The 12,498-nt window shown below is 51.8% G+C and overlaps 1 protein-coding gene across 1 annotated transcript in view; it reads left to right on the plus strand.

Annotated features, from left to right (window-relative positions):
* The window catches only part of ZNF385C (zinc finger protein 385C), a 67,625-nt gene continuing 55,127 nt past the window's right edge, over positions 1 to 12,498 (plus strand). The window contains exon 1 of the mRNA XM_032279653.1: positions 1 to 54. The gene's annotated coding sequence lies outside the window, so the exon portion shown is untranslated. The remainder of the gene's footprint in view (positions 55 to 12,498) is intronic.

Raw genomic sequence — 12,498 nt, forward strand, 5'->3', positions numbered from 1 at the left:
CTCCCAGCCAGGCGAGAGCAGGTGGCCGCGGCGGGCTCGGTCTCTGTCCCGCAGGTAAGACGGCAGCGCGGGCTGGTCCACGCCGAGGACCTCGAGGGCAGCGCGGGAGAACGGGGCAGCCCCTTCCACCTGTCCGGTCCTCTCGCCTCAAAACTGGGGGACCCCAGGGACAGTGAGGATATCCCTATCTCGGCTCTGCGCGCGACGTTGAGCATCTGCTGGGCAGGACTGAACTCTGGGGCAATTAGAGGGTCCTGGCTGGTTATCCCTAATGCCAGGCGGGCTCCGAGGGATGGAAAAGACAGAGCCAGGCATTAGACGCTCAGCTTTCTGGAGTGGGGCAGGTTGGGGATGGTGACGACAGGGCTCTGGAGTCAGGAACCTCGTTGACAGAGAGCGCGCCATGCCTCGTCCAAGGGCAGCCTCTTCCCCACGATAGAGGGTGATGGCTTGACCCAAACGGCTTCTGTTCTGTGGGATAATGAGGTAAGAGCCACCGCATCGCTGAGCTGGGTCCTGGGTTTTCTAACGAGCCCCTGGGCACCCGCATCATTTATTTATATCTGGGTACAGAGGGGGTAAGCAGGGGATTACCCCGATGGCCTAGGGAGCCCAGAAAGTCTGGGAACTTAGTAGATCTCTTTTGTGTCCGTGTCACAGAGCCGACTGGGGATCACAGAGGTGGCCTTATGGTAGACAGGGGAGCATTTGCATACTCAGTGTTGGGATTTGGGCTGTAGGAAAGGGGTCCTGCCTCCCAGGACCTTGAGGAAGGCTTCCTGGAAGAGGAGGACCTGGGCTGACAGCTTGGATGTGATGTGCTCAGAGCTCTGAGCCACTAAGGAGAGGCAGCCTTTGGGTCTCGGTGCTGGGTTGAGGTAGAGCAGAGGACCCTGGATTGTAGAACAAAGGGAAGTCAGGATGTTGCTGTCAGGATGTTGCTGGGGTCCAGCTGGGACCCCAGGGATCTTCCTGAGATCATCACAAGCCTTTGGACAGACATGGGTGACAATGGGGGGAGGGGATCTTCCCTTCCTCGTCTGTCTAGATTCCCCATTCCACTGCATCATTCCACCACAGAAGCCATCAGAGGCAGAAGTTCGTTCTCATATCTGACCTTCATCCCTTCTGCGTCTGTGCCAGCTTCTTGCTTCTGGGGGGCTGTGTGCTCTAGTGGAAAAAGTGGGGGCTTTGGGGTCAGACCTGAGTTCTAACACCTCTACCTACTTCGTGACCTTGAACAAGTTTCTTAACCTGTTTGAGCTCACCTCCTCACCTGTAAAATGGGGATAATAACAGAACCCACCTCATAGGATGGCTGCAAGGATTAAATGAGAGTACATATGCAGAGCACTTACCACAGTGACTGGCGCCTGGCGAGGGCTCAGAAAGTACGAGTGTCCCCTCATGTGTCTGACTGCAAAGCCAATCTGCAGGGGGTGAGGGCGAGCAGGGGAGGGGGGAGTAGAAGGGTTTTTTTGTAAAGCTAAGCTTGGCTAGAAAGAGTGCCCTTCACTGCATGCCTTATCCTCACCAGCCCCTCCCCGCTGCTGGCTCCTGGATCTCTGGACCTGTCTGGGCTGCCCAGGGCCCCTCACCTCTCAGTCACCTTGTTTGTGTTGCCTTTTGTCTCTGCAGGGGGGGAGAGGGCTCCCCCACCCCCACCCAAGGCAGGGACCGGTACCAGCAGGAGGTTATTTGGGGCTGTGCCTCAGTGGAACAAGTTCCGGCTTACAGACCCAGCCTGAAAAAAAAAAAAAAAAAACTCTGGTCATCCCCGCTCTGCCCTCCCCGCCTCCAGAAATCCACAAGTTGGGATCAAGCTGCACTAAATTTTTCCAGGAAGATAAATGATACAAGTGATTGAAAGTCCTGTTTGGGGATTGTCCAAGCTGTCCTCCAATGGAAAGACAACTTCAGGTCCTGGCCTGAGCTCTAGGCTGCCAGGGAAGGCTGGGTTCAGTAGCACCCTTAAACCTGGGCAAGGGAGGGAGTGCCCATGCCCTAAGCTGGGGGCTTTCAAAGGCTCCACTCTGGCCTCCTCCTGCCAATCCTCTCCCTGTGGGATGAGGAGTCAGCAGGGCCGAGGGGATGAGACTGTGAGTCCCCTCCAAGACCACATTCTCCATATCTGTGACTCTGGTGGTCCCTGCCCAGATGGTCACCATCTGGCTCCCAGCCCGTGCTAGCCTCTTCCTTGGGTCTGTCTGCCTCAATACTGTTTGCACCCCTAGGGACAGTGAAGGGACAGTTATTTGCAGGTGCTGTGGATGGAGCTGGAACATGAAGCTAGGTGTCCTCATACATGCATGAGAGTCCCTTGTGGTGCAGACAGGACCTGGCAGCAGGAAGGGGGTGGCCAGGTTGTGGGTGGAGCTGTCTCCTCTGCACGGAGTCGTTCTGGTGTGTAAAGCTCAGGAGGCAGACAAGTCCAAATTTGCATCTGGTCCTCCAGGTCGTTAATGAAGGTATATTTGTCAGGGTGAGAGGTTAGCACGTTTCACAGTTGGCTGGCTTGATTTGTAACTTTTAAATATTTGGACATATGTCTGGGGGTCGCCATTTGTCCCCCTGCCCCAGACCCTGCAAGTGTTCCAGGTGGGCCTGGCTGGGCCTGTGACTTCAGCTGCCATTTGGTTAATTCCTGCCCCACTCTCCCCGTCCCCCAATAGAGTAGCATCCCCATAAAACTGGGTTTAGAACATGTTCACCTGGACCAGGAAGGAGTTTCAAGGTGAAATGAAGATTGTCAGTTGTCACCAACAAGCAGTTCCCCTGTGGGCCTCCTGACCTCATTATCCACCACAAAACTGGGACATTTTTTTCTTAATGTCCTGTGATGCTTGAGAGGGAAGGGCTGGGGAGGAGAGGTGACTTCTCTCCCGTGTGTGGTGAGGGTGTGGGTCACTGGACCCCAGGAACAAGGAGGGAGCTAAAGGGGGCCGCAGCAGGAGGCAGGATGGAAGCTGGCCCAGGGAAAAGCCAGGTCTGGACCCCACTATCCCCTTCCGGCTGCCCTTCACAGAGGGAGCTGCGCCCACAGCCAGGGAGAGGGCCATGTGTCTATAATGTGGGTTCTCACCTGAGTTTGGAGTTTGGGCTTGGGACAGGGAAGAGTGTGGGGCCAGCTGGCCAGGCGGCAGGGGTCATCCCCACTGGGAATGAATGGCACACTGGTGTAGACTGTAGTCGAGTGCCCTGTGGCACCTGGGCACACCGTCTGTTCAGAAGAGCGGCAGAAACCTTTGTTGTGGCCATCTCTGCTCAGTGAGACCTGATTGGGCTATTTGAGGAACAGCCTGTCACCTTGGCCTCATTAGCACCGTGAGGCGCTTGATGGAACTGGACGCACACACATGCGTGCACATTCTCACAGACTCACCCAGGTCCGCATTCCCCCTGCACTAACTCCCAGAGGTCTGTGTATAGGGTTGTGTGCGCCTAAACCCCACGCCAGGTGCAATCTAGGGTGTGGCCACCCTTGCAGATCCACGCTGACACACATGGCTTGCAACGCCCACACCCTCACCCCAGTCGTACTCTCGCTGTCCCTTATTGGTGACTTTTCATTCACCTTGGGTGACCCGCCGGCTCCAGTGGCCAAGGGTTGGCTTACTAGAGGGTGGCTGGGGGCCAGACGCTGGCAGCGGTTGGTTCAGCTTTGGGGACAGGAGGCAGCAGCATTGCCCTGGTGAGGCCACCCTCGGTGGGGCTCAACCCCCCAGCACCGAGGCTCCCCTACATCTCCCAGGAGAGTGTCTTGGGTCCTGAGGCGGTCTGTCCTTGTGTAGTTCCTGTGAGCTTCTTTCTACTTCCCTCTGTGAGCGTGTCTGGCCCTGCGCCTCCTGCGTGCATGCACGTCTTTGTTCTCTGCTCCTGACCCCGTCCTTTGCTGTCTGTCTCTCCTCTCCACCTGTCTAGCCCTTTCTCTGTGCGTCTTTCTCGCTTTGTCTTTTCTTCTTCCTTTCCTCTGCCTCCTCTGTCTGTCCTTCCTCTCACTGTCCCTCTCTCACACCCCCGCTCTCAGTGTCTCACTCTGTGGCTGTCTCTCTGGGTGGGGCTTTCTGTGTCTTCACCTCTCTCCATTTCTGCCTCTCAGTCTAGACGTGTATCCTTCTGACTCTGCTTTAGTCTCTTGAGGAATCCCGGGAAAAGGATAGCCAAGAGTCATCCAAGCACTTTGGGAGGCCAAGGCGGGAGGATCACCTGAGGTCAGAAGTTCGAGACCAGCCTGGCCAAGGTGGTGAAAATATTGGCCCTTTTCTGTCTCTACTAAACATGCAAAATTAGCCAGGCGTGGTGGTGCATGCCTGTAATCTCAGCTACTTGGGAAGTTGAGGCAGGAGAATCACTTGTACCTGGGAAGCGGAGGTTGCGGTGAGCCAAGATCATGCCATTGCACTCCAAATAAAGAAGGTGATAATGCCTCCCAGGGGGCCATGATCACTTCTTGGCCCCTCCACTGCCAGGCAAGGAGGCAGGAAGGGGACTATCACGTACTAATGAGAGTGGATGGACCTGGCATGGTGGCTCACACCTGTAATCCCAGCACTTTGGGAGGCCAAGGTGGGCAGGCTGCTTGAGGTCAGGAGTTAAGAGGTCAGCCTGGCCAACATGGTGAAACCTCGTCTCTACTGAAAAATACAAAAAATTAGCCTGGCATGGTGGTACATGCCTATAATCCCAGGTTCTCAGGAGGCTGAGGCAGGAGAATTGCCTGGGCCTGGGAGGTGGAGTTTGCAATGAGCTGAGATCGCACCACTGCACTCCAGCCTGGGTGACAGAACAAGACCCTGTCTCAAAAAAAAAAAAAAAAAAAAAAAGTAAAAAGAGCTGCTGGCTCATCTCCAGATCCTCTGTTAGGAACGAAGGGGTTTTGGCTCTGACTCTGAAACGTTCTTCAGAGATGAGGCCCAGGGTCACAGGCCTGGGAGCAGGACTGGGGGTTCAGAGTCATCACTCTGGGAGAGAGCCCTTGTCTCTCTGGTTGACCTGATTGACCTTGAACCAAGGGAAGGGCATTGGGACTTGGAGTCTCCTTCAGAAGAGGCATTGACCAGAGTGGGGCTGAATCAACACTTTTCTTTCTCCTAGAAGCAGCCAAGCTCAACCCACCCACCCCAGGCCTCAGCTTCCTGCTCTAAACCACCGCTGTGCTCCCCACCCTGTTCCAAATATTTCTGCCAACTGTCCCAGGCCGAGGGGCCTGTTTAAACAGCCTCCCTGCCCTCTCCCGGCCTCCCCGCCTCTGTGGCCTCCCCATCCCTCCCACCTTGCACAGGAGCCGCTGTGTTGGCTGTTTGTTTATTTGACTAAGATTTCCTTGGGTGGGGCAAGGACCGACTCCACAGGTCCTTCTCCCCAATTTAGATGCCCAGGCGAGAGGCCAGCCCTAGCTTTGGCCTTGCCCTCCTGCCTTGTCCAGCCTTCCTGGGACCCCCAGATGTCTCTCCTATATCCCAAGCCCCAGACTTCTCTATCCTCCTGATCTCAGCTCTGTTCAGCCCCACATCTGATGCCAGTTGACCCCTTCCCCTGACCCAAAGTTGAGCGCTGTGGCCCTGGAGGGCAGGATGGGGATGGGACACTCCCCCACCCCCTGCTGAGAAGAGAGGAAATGACAAGAAGAGGCTTTGGGAACAGGAACCGTTGGGTTTTCTAGGGGCCCCTAAAGAGGGAGGCATGGGGCGTGGTCTCTGGAATGTGGGAGAAGTCTGCCCACTCTCCCTGTTGGCAGCGGCTTGAGCCAGTCCTCCAGTGACACTTTAGCAGAGGAAGAATTCTCTAATGGGCCCTGGGCCCTGGCAAGAATCCATCTCCAGAGCAATCTCCCTGGGACCCCGAGGGGCCTCCTGTCCGTTGATTTTATACAGAACTTTGCTGTATACAGAACTGCCTCATCCCATCCTATGAGCACCTACAGAGATCAAAATTCCTTTTTTTGACACAAGTCTCACTCTGTCACCCAGGCTGGAGTACAGTGGCTCGATGTTGGCTCACTGCAACCTCCGCCTCCTGGGTTCACAAGATTCTCGTGCCTCAGCCTCCCAAGTAGCTGGGATTACAGGTGGACGCCACCATGCCCAGCTAATTTTTAGTAGTTTTAAGAGACAGGGTTTCACCATGTTGTCCAGGCTGTTCTCAAACTCCTGACCTCAGGTGAGCCACCTGCCACGACCTCCCAAAATGTAAAGATTACCGGCGTGAGCCTCCGCACCTGGCCGAGATCAAAGTTCTTTTTGTAGATGGCGAAAGCTCAGAGAGCAAAGCAACTTGGGCAGAGTCTATCTTCTAGCAGAACCTGGACTTGAACCTAAGTGTCCTTACACCTTACTGGACCATGCTGGAGCTGCTTCTTGAACTAAAAGAGTCACAGGCTGCAGTCACCCCGGCTCTCCCTGAATCTCCCCTCACCCAAATCTCCTCACATACCAAGCAGGACTCCCAGCCGTGCATCTCTGGCTGGGAGGTGAATTTAGGAGCAGGTAGCATTCTTATAACCTCATTCTGCAATTTGCTGTCCTAGTTAGCAGCTTCCTGAGGGGATAGGGACACAAGAAGCTTTTAGAGATGGTTTCAACCCTCTGGGTGCTAATTGGGAATGAGACTCTCCCTAGGTTGAGACTGGGGACAGCTATTCTGGGTCTGCAAGACGAGGTGTCGGGGTGGAGAGGCCAGAGGGGGGATCAGGAAGTTTCCCCAAATAGCCTGGCCTGAAGCCACATGTGGGAGCCAAGCCCCAAGGAGGTGGCCCAGATGAAGGGGTGGAGGGGCAGCTGTCCAGTTGGCACATGGGCTTGCCCCTTGGGAAGCGGGGCATAGGGCAAAAATGAGGAGCAGGACTGGTTTTGTCTCCTCTTTTGTTTTTTGTTTGAGACAGGGTCCTGCTCTGCCACCCAGGCTGGAGGGCAGTGGCGAGATAGCAGCTCACTGCTGCCTCACCTCCCAGGCCCCAGCCATCCTCCCTCTCCAGCCCTCAGCCCAGAGCCTCATGAATAGCTGGGACTACAGGCACACACCTGGCTAATTTTGTTACATTTTTTGTAAAGACAGGGGTCTCCCTCTTTGCCCAGATTGGTCTCAAACTCCTGGGCTCAAGCAATCCTTCTGCCTCAGCCTCCCAAAGTGCCAGGATTACAGGCATGAGCCACGTGCAGCCAGTCTCTGCTCTCCCACTGAAATGGGCTTTACTGGAACTTGATGTCATGAGTAAGTGGGTGTGTCTCTACCCTGTCCCAGCCCCTCCCACCAAGCCTCAGCCTACTGTCCTAGCTCTCATCCCAGTGGCACTGATTTACTCATTCATGTCATCAATATTTATTGAGTACCTACTATGTGCTATAGTTGGTAGGCTCTGCCCTGGGAATTCAAGGAGGAACAAGACAGGGTTCCAAGAGGGAACAAGACAGATTCTCAAGAGGGAGTAAGAGGCCAGGTGCGGTGGCTCACACCTTTAATCCCAGAACTTGGGAGACCAAAGCGGGTGGATCACTTGAGGTCAGGAGTTCGAGACCAGTCTGGCCAACATGGTGAAACCCGTCTCTAACTAAAAATGTAGAAATTAGCCAGGTGTGGTGGTGCACGCCTGTAATCCCAGCTACTCAGGAGGCTGAGGCAGGAGAATCGCTGGAACCCAGGAGGCGGAGGTTGCAGTGAGCCGAGATTGTGCCACTGCACTCCAGCCTGGGCGACAGAGCGAGACTCTGTCTCAAAAAAAAAAAAAGGTGGGAATAAGAGGAAGTGGGAAGGAAATCTAGAGCAAGACTCTGCCTCAAAAAAAAAAAAAAAGAAAGAAAGAAAGAAAAAGAGGGAGGGCTGGGCTCGGTGGCTCATGCCTGTAATCCCAGCACTTTGGGGGGCTGGGGTGGATGGATCACAAGGTCAGGAGTTCAAGACAACCCTGGCCAATATGGTGAAACCCCGTCTCTACTAAAAATACAAAAATTAGCCGGGCATGGTGGCGTGTGCCTGTAGTCCCAGCTACTCCGAAGGCTGAGGCAGGAAAGTGCTGGAACCCAGGAGGCAGAGGTGGCAGTGGGCCGAGATTGCGCCACTGCACTCCAGCCTGGGCGACAAAGCGAGACTCCATCTCAAAAAAAGAGGGAATAAGAGAGCAATACAGGAAGGCCTTTCTCAGAGGTGATAGTTAAATAAACATCAGCCATGAGAAGGAGGAGGGAAGGATCAGGAGGAAAAGAGCACTCGAGGCAGAGAGAACAGGGCTTGAGAAAGCTCCCAGGTGAGGGAGAGCTGTGCTCCAGGGACAGAAAGAGCCCAGTGTGGCTGGAAGGTGGGCAGTCATAGGAAACAGATCGGAGGGGCACAGGATATTTTAACCACTAAGGATATTTTAACCCGAAGGATGTTTTGAATGCAAGCATTTTAAACCAAAACATGCCAACACTGAAAACCTTTTAAGACGGTGTTTTCCAGCTTGAACTCTATTCATCCAAATTAATTCTTTGATCAGATTTTTCTGTTTTTCCGCAGTGGTACAGTTCAACAAATGGCTGTGTTTTTCATTCCATTGTAATTTGACTGAAACTGTTTTCATCGGCATCAATTCCGTTCACATTTTGCTGCTGAGATTGGAGGCATCCAGCAGTTTGGGGGCTGCAGGCTCCCGACACTAGTTTCTGCCATTGTGTGACTGACTGGGTAACCTCATCCCATTTTGGAAGATTTAAATTAAAACCAAAAAAAGATTCGTGTTCAGGATTTGATTCTTTTGTGCATTTTTGTCAATAATGAGTCTTCTCATATCCAGTTCTAGCCGTCCTCAGTGTTACTTCTACCCGTAATATTTTTAGGTGGAGAGTTGTATTTATATCTCAGTTAATCTGTGGGAGGGATCAGGTGGAAGGGGGTGGACTGGGAGAGAAGGGCTTCGGGGAGGGGAAGGGCCCACATCTTCCAGGCTGGGCAAGCATTCTCCTAAAGCAAAGGGGAAGCTTTTGGAGCTTTTAGCCCAGATCACGATGTGATCAGATTTGCCTTTGTTTATTTATTTATTTAGAGACAGGGTCTTATTCTGTCTGGAGAGCAGTGATGTGATCACAGCTCACCGCAGCCTCGACTTCCCAGGTTCAAGCGATCCTCCCACCACACCCAGCTAATTTTTGTATTTTTTTTTTTTTTTAGAGATGGAGTCTTGCCATGTTGCTCAGGCTGGAGAGTTGCCCTTTTAACCGTCTCCCTCTGGCTGTGTGAAGAGGGACTGGGAGGGAGGGGAGGTGGGGAAGTAGAGGCAGGGGGACCAGTGAGGAGGTATTCTGCCAATCCAGGCGGTGAAGAGAAGTGAACCGGGCCAGGCATGGGGATGTGTGTGCCTGTAGTCCCAGTGCGTTGAGAGGCCAAGGCTGGAGGATTGCTTGAGGCCAGGAGGTCGAGGCTGCAGTGAGCTGTGATCGAGGCACTGCACTCCAGCCTGGGGGACAAAGTGAGACTTGTCTATTTTTTTTTTTTTTTTAAGTAAACAGAGCGCAGGGTATAAAAGGGCAGGGTAATCTCTGTCCCATTCCCCAGGATCCCACCACAGCCTTCTTCCAACATCCAGAATGGCCTCGCCGCTATTCCCACACCCTCAGCTCCTTGCTCCTGGTTTTTGAGGCAGCTGGGAGCCCTTCCCCCCAACACCCAGACTCAGAGTTTGCCGCAGAGTCGAGACCAAGAACTGAGGTGTTTCCCTTGATGCTTTCTACTCCTTTGTGCTGAGGGAGAGTTGCGGGTGCCCTGCTGAGGCTGGGGTGGGGGGTGGAAGTGATGGGAACGCCCTGGGATCCACCTACCGTGAGTCCTGTGGCTGGAGCCGCCCAGGCGGGCCGCAGACCTGGCCTGGCGGTGAAACAGACCCAGACACTGGGCGCTTGTCCGGCCGTGCTCCACCCTCAGGGTGTGACACTGGGCAGGGGGACAAAGGGGCCTCTATCAGTGTGGGGCACTGTGCCCACCCGAGCCAGCCTAGGCGCCTGAGAAGGGAGGGAGGTGGCCTGGGGTGCTGGAAGAGTGAAGGTTGAAGGGAGACAGAGCCCAGGTGTGAGTGCCATCTGGGCACGTCTCTTCCTCTCCGGATCCTCAGTCTCCTCACCTGTAAAGTGGAAATCTCAATCCCAGCCTCCCAGACCCGGCATTAGCAGGACCTACATTGTTGACTGACTACACTTGTGCTATTTAGCAAACACGTGTAATGATGACCACGTGCCCGGTTGCTAAACCCTTGGCAAATATTGACTCATGTAATCCCTAACAACCCTCTAAGAGTGTCGATTAAAAAAAATTAACCATTTAAAGACTTAAAGTTAGTTTTATTTAGAAGTCTTACAGAGGACCATAGAGCAAGGCCTATAGCTCTAGAATAGTTTTATCAGACTTTTTAATCAGTGTTTTAGCTTATGGTTTATATACAGGGAGTGGGGGTTCAGTATGTGCAAAATGACATCAAAATTTGGCTGTAAAAGTATATTTGGTTATAGATTACAGAGGTGTAATCGCTAACTCTGTCAGAGATTATCTTGTGTGCAAGAAAAAGCAAGGACTACGGTTATTTTATTTTTATGGAGACGGGGGTCTTGCTACATTCCCCTGGTTGGTCTTAAGTTCCTGGCCTCAAGTGATCCTCCTGCCTCGGATTCCCAAAGTGCTGGGATTTACAGGCGTGAGCCACTATGCCTGGCTTGGACTGGGGTCATTGGTCTTTTAAGGAATATAGTCATTCAGGCAAGAGCTGTCGGGTGGTGGGAGACGCTGTGTTTTACCTTGCTCTCCCTATGTTGCCCAGGCTGATCTTGAACTCCTAGACTCAAGCAATCCTTCTGCCTTGGCTTCCTAAAGTGCTGGGATTACAGGTGTGAGCCACCACGTCCAGCTAGAGGTTTTTTTTGTTTTTGTTTTTTTTTTGTTTTAAATGAAAAACAATTTTTTTGAGGGGAGGGTGGTTGGAGACAGGGTCTCACTCTGTCACCCAGGCTGGAATGCAGTGGTGTGATCATGGCTCACTGCAACCTCAAACTCCTGACCTCAAGCAGTTCTCCCACCTCAGCCTCCCAAAGAACTGAGATTACAGGCTGGAGCCACTGCACCAGGCCTGAAAAGTAATTTTGAACTAGGGTTGATGGTGAATGTTGTTAGAGAAGAATTTAAAATCATAGCTGTGAATGACAAAAATAATACCCATTGTTAAGCTCTGATGAAGGGTTTTAACTGGCAAGGAAATGTAGTTATTTTTATTATATGTAGTATTTAAGATAATTAGAATTCTGACTGTCAGCACCACATTAGGATAATCAGATCTCTATACCTTTTTTTTCTTTTTTGAGACGGAGCCCAGGTTGGAGTGAAGTGGCCAGATATTGGCTCACTGCAGCCTCCACCTCCCAGGTTCAAGCGATTCCCCTGTCTCAACCTCCCAGGGAGCTGGGATCGGAGGTGCACGCCACCATGCCTGGCTAATTTTTGTATTTTTAGTAGAGACGGGGTTTCACCATGTTGGTCAGGCTGAACTCGAACACCTGACCTCAAGCCATTCTCCCGACTTGGCCTCCCAAAGTGCTGGGATTACAGGCAAAAGCCACCATGCCCGGCCCAGAGCTTTATAAATTTTAAATAGTGTTTAGATTATTTATATTAATAACATATCTATATAAATATAACTATCGAAAAGATTTAACATAATTAAAATTATGTCTAGGCATGGTGGCTCACACCTGTAATCCCAGCCCTTTAGGAGGCTGAGGTAGGAGGGCGGCTTGAACTCAGGTGTTGAAGATCAGCGTGGGAAACATAGCAAGATCCCATCTCTAAAAAAAAAAAAACTTTCAAATTAGCTGCGCATGGTGGTGCATGCCTGTAGTCAAAGCTACTTGGGAGGTTGAGGCAAGAGGATCGTTTCAGCCCAAGAGGTTGAGGCTGCAGTGAGCCGTGATCACACCATGGTATTTTAGCCTGGGCAACAGAGACAGACCCTGTCTCCAAAAATGTAAATAAATAAAATTATGACTGAAAATATATTAGATTTTTATGAACTAATATAATTTTGAAACATTTATATTAACACTCATAAATGTAACTGAAAGAAGTCTATTATTATATATTTGACAATGTCTTTTATATAACTTATTAAAGTCTATTTAGTTTAAAAAGGCGTAATTTAGGATGTTGATCTTGGAGAAGCCTGCCAAAGATGGAAAAATGTTTCAAACATTTCTTCACAACAGAATCATAGGTCTTTCTAAAATGATACTTTGTTGTTGTTTTGGGGTTTGAGACAAGCTCTGTGCCCAGGCTAGAGTGTAGTGGTGTGAACATAGCTCCCTGCAGCCTGGAACTCCTGGGCTCAAGCAAACTGCCCTCATAGCTGGGCCTACAGGCATGTGCCACCATGCCTAGTTTTTTTTTTTTTTTTTTTTTTTTTTTTTTTTTGATTTTTTTTTTTTTCCGCCCCCATATCTTTTGGGCCTTCTGGCCCCCACACACCCTCCCCATTCATTTTCCTAAAATCCT

This window comes from Sapajus apella, unplaced genomic scaffold (assembly GCF_009761245.1).
Source record: "Sapajus apella isolate SASKATOON/1434 unplaced genomic scaffold, GSC_monkey_1.0 scaffold12, whole genome shotgun sequence".
Classification (NCBI taxonomy): domain Eukaryota; kingdom Metazoa; phylum Chordata; class Mammalia; order Primates; family Cebidae; genus Sapajus; species Sapajus apella.